The 7,776-nt window shown below is 43.3% G+C and overlaps 1 non-coding gene across 1 annotated transcript; it reads left to right on the top strand.

Moving 5' to 3' along the window:
* Positions 1-451: 451 nt before the first annotated feature.
* Positions 452-526, top strand: Trnat-ugu (transfer RNA threonine (anticodon UGU)). Its single transcript has one exon. It is a non-coding gene; the product is annotated as a tRNA-Thr (tRNA).
* The last annotated feature ends 7,250 nt before the right edge of the window (positions 527-7,776 follow it).

Raw genomic sequence — 7,776 nt, 5'->3', positions numbered from 1 at the left:
CACGAGACTAACATTCCATTAGATTTTACCTTCAATGACAATTCCACAAAAGCCTGCAAACTTATATAAAGTAAATGGTAATTAAATAGACACCCTAGCTGAAAACAGGCGTTGATATACTTCAATAGGGACATGTTGAAAATGTGTGCCCCGACCGGGACTCGAACCCGGGATCTCCTGCTTACATGGCAGACGTTCTATCCATCTGAGCCACCGAGGGCACAGAGGATAGTGCGTCTGCAGGGACTTATCCCTTGCACGCTCCCCGTGAGATCCACATTCCCGACATGTCCACACCACTACATTCGTAGTGCGCCTAATAGATGTTTGCCCATCATACTCATTACTCGTGGCAGATTAATCTACCAAGTCCCGTACGAGTTCGGGCATAGCGTGTGCGTTCACACAAGAAGGTCAAGGGATAAGTCCCTGCAGACGCACTATCCTCTGTGCCCTCGGTGGCTCAGATGGATAGAGCGTCTGCCATGTAAGCAGGAGATCCCGGGTTCGAGTCCCGGTCGAGGCACACATTTTCAACATGTCCCCATTGAAGTATATCAACACCTGTTTGCAGCTAGGGTGCCTATTAAATTACCATTTCATTTCTAGCAAAGCTGCATGGTCATCCACTGTATGTGTTCTTTCGAGAACAGATACTACCGTCATATAGTTATATAAAGTAACTTCATGATAGAGATAAAGCAGTGGTAGGCAGCGGTGTTTGCGGCGTGCTGCCAGCCATGCTTTCCAGGGCTCTGTATTAACCTGCAACATAGGCAACATAGTGAGCACGTGACGATCGAGTAAGAACTGGCTGGCACCTAGCGCTCTTCTCGCTGTAACGTCAATCACAAAGTTATTTTAATCAAAATGTAGACATATCCAACCACGTTCGCTTACCGGACAAAACTACGTGCTCTCGTCGCTGGTTGGTTGACGTTTTTTGGGTGTAGCTCCTCACTGATGCATTTCTCACTTGTATACTCGTAAAATTTTGCTCCATTCGACGTCCCAAACCTTGCTTAGACAAAACTATGAGGTTGTTTTTCATCAAACTGAATACTCCCACTACTAGGTGGTATCGAAACATTGTGGTAACAGAGTGGTTAAAAATCAGCCTACACTATCTTCGCGTCTGACTCACAGGTTCAGTGGCGGAAGTTACACTAAATCGACAGAGAAAATTTGTTTCAGCTAAAGCACTGAAGAACTCCGTCACAGATCTGGAACTAAACTCGGAACAGGGGGCCGTAAAATGTGGTTCCATTCCCTTATAAACCTACATAATTGAACTTTCAATTAATTTTTACAACTATTCAAAAACTGTAAAGATTAATACTGCCACAGATTTGATGATAGACAAACAGTGCTTCTGCTGGTTTCAGTAAAAGAATTAAGCCTTAATGTCACAAGACTTATTCTGTACAGTTTCAAGCTACCAAAAATGACATGCTCGTATTAGAAATACCAGCTGTGTTTAAATAATAACTGAAATTTTTTATTTTTGGAAAGTATTTGTTATTCGTCCACATCAGTATTACCTACGTCAAAATATCCTGCAGTAGATATGATGGCACATTTCCCAAACCCAGAAATTCTGTTTGAATCCGCTCATTTTGATAGCTTTTAGTCCTCTCAGCGATGCGGTTTTATCAAATCTACGCTCGTAGAACTATGGCCCTTTAACATTTCTTTATTTTTCGGAACAGAAAAAAAATTTCGTGGGGTCATGTCTGTGAAATTATTACAACAATTACTTCGTTCAAAATTCATGAACAGGCAACAAAGCGTGAGCAGTAGCATTATCGTGGTACAAAACCATGGTTCGTTTGCCACAAATCCGAGAGTTTTTTTTCGAATTGCTTCACGCAAACGGTATTGAACTCCTAAGCAGTGCTCCTTAGTTAACGGTCGATCTAGTGGAAAGCACTGATAGTGGCCTATGCAGTTAAAATCGAAGAAAACTGAGAGTTCAGTCTTCATATTTGACCATACTTGCTGAGCTATTTCGGTCTTGGCGATCGAGAATACTTTCACTGGGACAACTGAGCCTTAGTTTCGTCGTAATATCCTAGATTCTTTTTTCATCACCTGTTGTGACAGGCTTCAGTGGTCCATCACCACTGATATCATCTAGCGACTCCTGAGCAACTTGCATTCGAAGCTGTTTTTGTTTGAAATTCAATAATTTCGGAAAAAATTGCTATCACACGTTTCATTCGCAAAACATCCGAAATAATTTCGTGGCATCCTCGTCAACGATTTCTCTGTGATTTCGTGATCCTTCATAACCTTTTTTTTTTTTTTACACGATCTCATCGACTTATGTGCTGGGGCGTCCGGGTCACTCGACATCTTCAACGTTTTCGTCGTTTTCTTCGGAACGTTTATACCACTCGTAAGCACGCGTTATACTCACACGAAACTCCACAAAAACAATGTTTAATTTTTCTAAAATTTTGCTGCACTTTGTTCTACTCTCATAAAAAAATTAAACAAGAAGTTTCTTACCCATTTTTATAGGAAATAAATAAGCGCATATACTACAAAAATACAAGCAGTCTTTCTGACAGCTTACAACAGAACAAGTGTCAGACATGGCTAGCACTGAATAGATACTTTTCAGTAGTGTTTACCTACACAAAAAAGGAAAAAAATCGCACGAATCGGACGGATACAACGCGTGGAATTATAAAGGTACCGTTACTTCTTGAATATACCTCGTGTACAATTATTGCTCTATAATTACTTCGAACCTTTCTATCATCCGCGGTACTAACTTTTTTTCCAATTAGGATGCTCTCTGTCGCGAATCTTTTCTCTGTACGAACGTTCATCTTTCTCAACACTACATCCAGCTACATGAAACATTAAATAAACGCCTGCCAGTTACTGTAATTAGTAACGTTCCACCTTTACACATGAGCCGTAAACCGTAAACGGCGTGGAAACATCATACGCCATTGCGAACTATTTCTCAAGATAGCTGAAGACAGTTACTTTTCGTGAAACGTGGACAGTTCACAAACACAAGTTTTAAACGCATTACTTGTCAAAGAGTTCAAACCACCTGAAATGTTCATTTCTGAGCATTGGCTCCTTATTTCATAATAGTTCAGTATCTTCTACCGTATGTATGACAGGGACGCACAATGTTCGAGAAAACTTGGGCACCTGCCCATCTCCATTACTTTGTGTGGTGATACTCCCTTGACGGCAGAACGTCTGAGATTAGTTGTTATCAGCTATATAGGACAGTACATCGAATGACAGGGAGAATTTTGGTCGAGACTAGAAGCGTACTTGGCTTATCTAATGGTATGACGAAGACCCACACTCAACTGGCAAATAAAACTTACCACACTACGGCATACGACCAACGAGCAGAACATGAGGAACTCTAACCGAATAGAGAAGGCAACATTTCTACACACACAGTATTTCAGGCAAGGTGGAAGGAATATTTATATGTATGATGCTTCAGATAAGTGGAAGGAAGTATTTAATTATTTAGGAAAACGTAAGATATGGGGATATGAATATACACTACGTGATAAAAATTATCCAGGCGCCTGGCTGAAAATAACTTACAACTTCGTGGCGCCCTCCAATGCTGGAATTCAGTATGGTGTTAGTACACCCTTAGCCTTGATGACAGCTTCCACTTTCACAGGCATACGCACTCTCAGCTGCTGGAAGATTTCTTGGGGAATGCAGGCCATTCTTCTCGGAGTGCTGCACTGAGGAGAGGAAAATGTCGGTCGGTGAGGCCTGACACGAAGTCGGCGTTCCAAAACATCCCAAAGGTGTTCCATAGGATTCAGGACAAGACTCTGTGCAGGCCAGTCCATTACAGGGATATTATTATTAAGATTATTAACAGGTGCTCGATCGTGTTGAAAGATGCAATCGCAATCCCCGATTTTCTCTTCAACAGTGGGAAGCAAGAAGGTGCTTAAAACATCAATGCAGGCCTGTGCTGTGATAATGGCACGCAAAACAACACGGGGTGCAAGCCCCCTCCATGAAAAACACGACCGCAATATAACATCACCGCCTCCGAATTTTACTGTCGGCACTACACTCGCTGGCAGATGACGTTCACCAGACATTCGCTATACCCACACCCTGCCATCGGATCGCCACATTGTGTACCGTGATTCGTCACTCCACACAACGTTTTTCCACTGTTCAATCGTCCACTGTTTACGCTCCTTACACGAAGCGTGGCATCTTTTGGCATTTACTGGTGTCTTGGTCTTTATTCACATGAAGTGCTGAGTGATATTGACAAGGGATTTCAGATCGATTCCGTATTTCTCGATTTCCAGAAGGCTTTTGACACTGTACCACACAAGCGGCTCGTAGTGAAATTGCGTGCTTATGGAATCTGGATCTGTGATTTCCTATCAGACAGTCACAGTTCGTTGTAATTGACGGAAAGTCATCGAGCAAAACAGAAGTGATTTCTGGCTTTCCCCAAGGTAGTGTTATAGGCCCTTTGCTGTTCCTTATCTATATAAACGATTTGGTAGACAATCTGAGCAGCCGTCTTCGGTTGTTTGCAGATGACGCTGTCATTTATCGACTAATAAAGTCATCAGATGATCAAAACAAACTGCAAAACGATTTAGAAGAAATATCGGAATGGTACGAAAAATGGCAGTTGACCTTAAATAACGAAAAGTGTGAGGTCATCCACATGAGTGCTAAAAGGAACGCGTTAAACTTCGGTTACACGATAAATCAGTCTAATCTAAAAGCCGTAAATTCAACTAAATACCTAGGTATTACAATTACGAACAATTTAAATTGGAAGGAACACACAGAAAATGTTGTGGCGAAGGCTAACCAAAGACTGCGTTTTATTGGCAGGACACTTAGAAAATGTGACAGACCTACTAAGTAGACTGCCTACACTACGCTTGTTCGTCCACTTTTAGAATACTGTTGCTTGGTGTGGGATCCTTACCAGATAGGACTGACTGAGTACATCGAAAACGTTCAAAGAAAGGCAGCACGTTTTGTATTATCGCGAAATATGGGAGAGGGTGTCACAGAAATGACACTGGATTTGGATGGACATCATTAAAAGAAAGGCGGTTTTCGTTGTGACGGAATCTTCTCACGAAATTCCAATCACCAACTTTCTCCTCCGAATGCGAAAGTATTTTGTTGACACTGACTTACATAGGAAGGAACGATCACCACGACAAAATAAGGGAAATCAGAGCTCGTACGGAAGGATATAGGTGTTCATTCTTTCCGTGCGCTATACGAGATTGGAATAATAATTGTGAAGGTGGTTCGATGAACCCTTTGCCAGGCACTTAAATGTGATTTGCAGTGTATCCATGTAGATGTAGATGTAGAGGCGTGGCTTATGAGCAGCTGCTCGACCGTGAAATCCAAGTTTTCTCACCTCCCGGCTAACTATCATAGTACGAGGGTCGGTCAAAAAGTAATGCCTCCCATTTTTTTCTACTTAAAGAAATTAAGTTAAGTGAAAAATTTGAATTTGGCGCCATTCCTCAAACCTTCTTCTGCAATCCACTGCAGTAGTAACTTTCTGTGTCAACAGGTGGCAGCACAGCAGAAGTTTGTAAGATGGCCGACATCGATGTTCGTTTGAGACAGCGTTGTGTGATTGAATTCTTGAATGCAGAAGGTGAAACGCCCATACGCATTCATGAAAGACTGAAGAAGGTGTATGGTGTTGTGACAGTGGATGTCAGCACTGTTAGACGATGGGTTCGTCGTTGTAAGGAAGCTGAAGGGCAAACACCGTTGACTGACGAAAAGCGGAGCGGCAGGCCGGTGAGTGCAGTGACTCCACACAACATTCAGCAAGTTGATGACATCATTCGTGGTGACCGTCGGGTGACTGCAGATGAAGTGTGTCGCATTATTTCTCTTAGTAAAGGCAGTGTGATCACGATTATTAAACAATTGGGGTACTCAAAAGTTTGTGCACGGTGGGTTCCAAGAATGTTAACCGATCAGAATAAAGAGGCAAGGAAAACAATAGCCTCCCAACACTTGCAGCGCTTCCGTTTGGAGGGAGATGAGTTTCTGAAAAAAATTGTGACCGGGGACGAAACATGGGTGCATTTTTTTGAACCCGAATCAAAGAGGCAGTCAATGGAGTGGCGTCACACAAGCTCGCCGAGGAAGAAAAAATTCAAAACTGTGCGATCGGCAGGGAAAGTTATGGCAACAGTTTTCTGGGATACAGAGGGTGTGATTCTGGTTGATTTTTTGGAGCAGGGATGCACAATAAATTCTGTTCAGTACGTCACAACCCTCAAAAAACTTAAAGCACGTCTTCAGCGAGTTCGCCCAACAAAATCAATGGCAGATGTTCTTCTTTTGCATGACAATGCAAGACCACACACCAGTCGTCACACCTCTGACGAGATTGTCAAAATTGGATGGGAAGTTTTGCCTCATCCCCCATACAGCCCTGACCTGGCACCATCAGACTTCCATCTGTTCGGGCCACTAAAAGAAGCTCATCGTGGGATTCATTTTGAAGATGAGGAGGCCGTCAAAACATCCGTGCGTCAATGGCTTAGGAAGCAGAGCTGTGATTTTTACCGTGCTGGGATACATGCCCTTGTTCAAAGATGGACCAAAACTGTAGAGATGGGCGGAGATTACATTGAAAAATGACAAAATGATCCTCAATGTTGTGGTTTTCAACCTATGTAATTGCATTTAAATTTCCTGACAATTAAACGTAGAAAAAAAAATAGGAGGCATTACTTTTTGACTGACCCTCGTACTTGCAGTGGATTCTGATGCAGTTTGGAATTCCTCTGTGATTGTCTGAATAGATGTCTGCCTGTTAAACATTAGTAGCAATAATTTTTTAAATAAAACTTAGTTTTTCCTTCCATGATCGTAATTTATTGTAATCATCTGTGTACAAATCAATTTAAATGCGACTATATCAGGGAGCAAGAAACGTTGGGCGTACAGCGGTAGATGCAACACGCTGTAGATAATTGGCTGCTTTCAGACCGAAGATGGAATGTCAGGTGGTGGGCTGTTCATTACTCTAAAATGTTCAAACTAGTGACCAGCACAGCCGCAGGCGACAGGAGCACGCGTACTCCGCCAGCCAACCGCACCGATGCGCACCGCGTCTTCCCACAGCGGCTGCTGCGCATGAAGGCCCACAAGCAGCTGCTGTGGGCCTGGTTGCAATCATCTCGGCGTTCTCTGTTGCCGTCGAGCGAGTCACACACCTCGCCCAGACCCTCCGGCGAGTTGTCGAGACGTGATGCCGGGATGGTTCCTTTGAAAGGGCACGGCCGACTTCGTTCCCCGTCCTTCCCTAATCCAATAAGACCGATGACCTCGCTGTCTGGTCTCCTTCGCCACACAACCCAACCCCGTGATGCCGGCTGCACAAGCAGCCGCTCCGGCTGAAATTGCGGCTACGCCCTCCGACGCCCTCGGCGGAGAGCAGACAAAACAACACCTTGCCGGGACTGCTGGCAAATAGAAGAAGACTGTAGTAGAACACTGTAGTAGTTTAAACTGTAGCTCACTAACATAAATGTAATAGTAAAGCTGCATTGTAATTCAATTTATGTATCACTTTATGACCCACTAATCATGTTAGGAGGTGGGTTAGCATGTATAATTAGTTGTTCTTGTTGTGGTTCTCAGTCCTAAGACTGGTTTGATGCAGCTCTCCATGCTACTCTATCCTGTGCATGCTTCTTCATCTCCCAGTACGTACTGCAGCCTACATCCCTCTGAATCTGC

The sequence above is a fragment of the Schistocerca nitens genome, chromosome 2 (assembly GCF_023898315.1).
Source record: "Schistocerca nitens isolate TAMUIC-IGC-003100 chromosome 2, iqSchNite1.1, whole genome shotgun sequence".
Lineage (NCBI taxonomy): Eukaryota > Metazoa > Arthropoda > Insecta > Orthoptera > Acrididae > Schistocerca > Schistocerca nitens.
The sequence above is the reverse complement of the archived record's forward strand: the minus strand, read 5'-3'. Positions and strand labels throughout refer to the sequence as shown.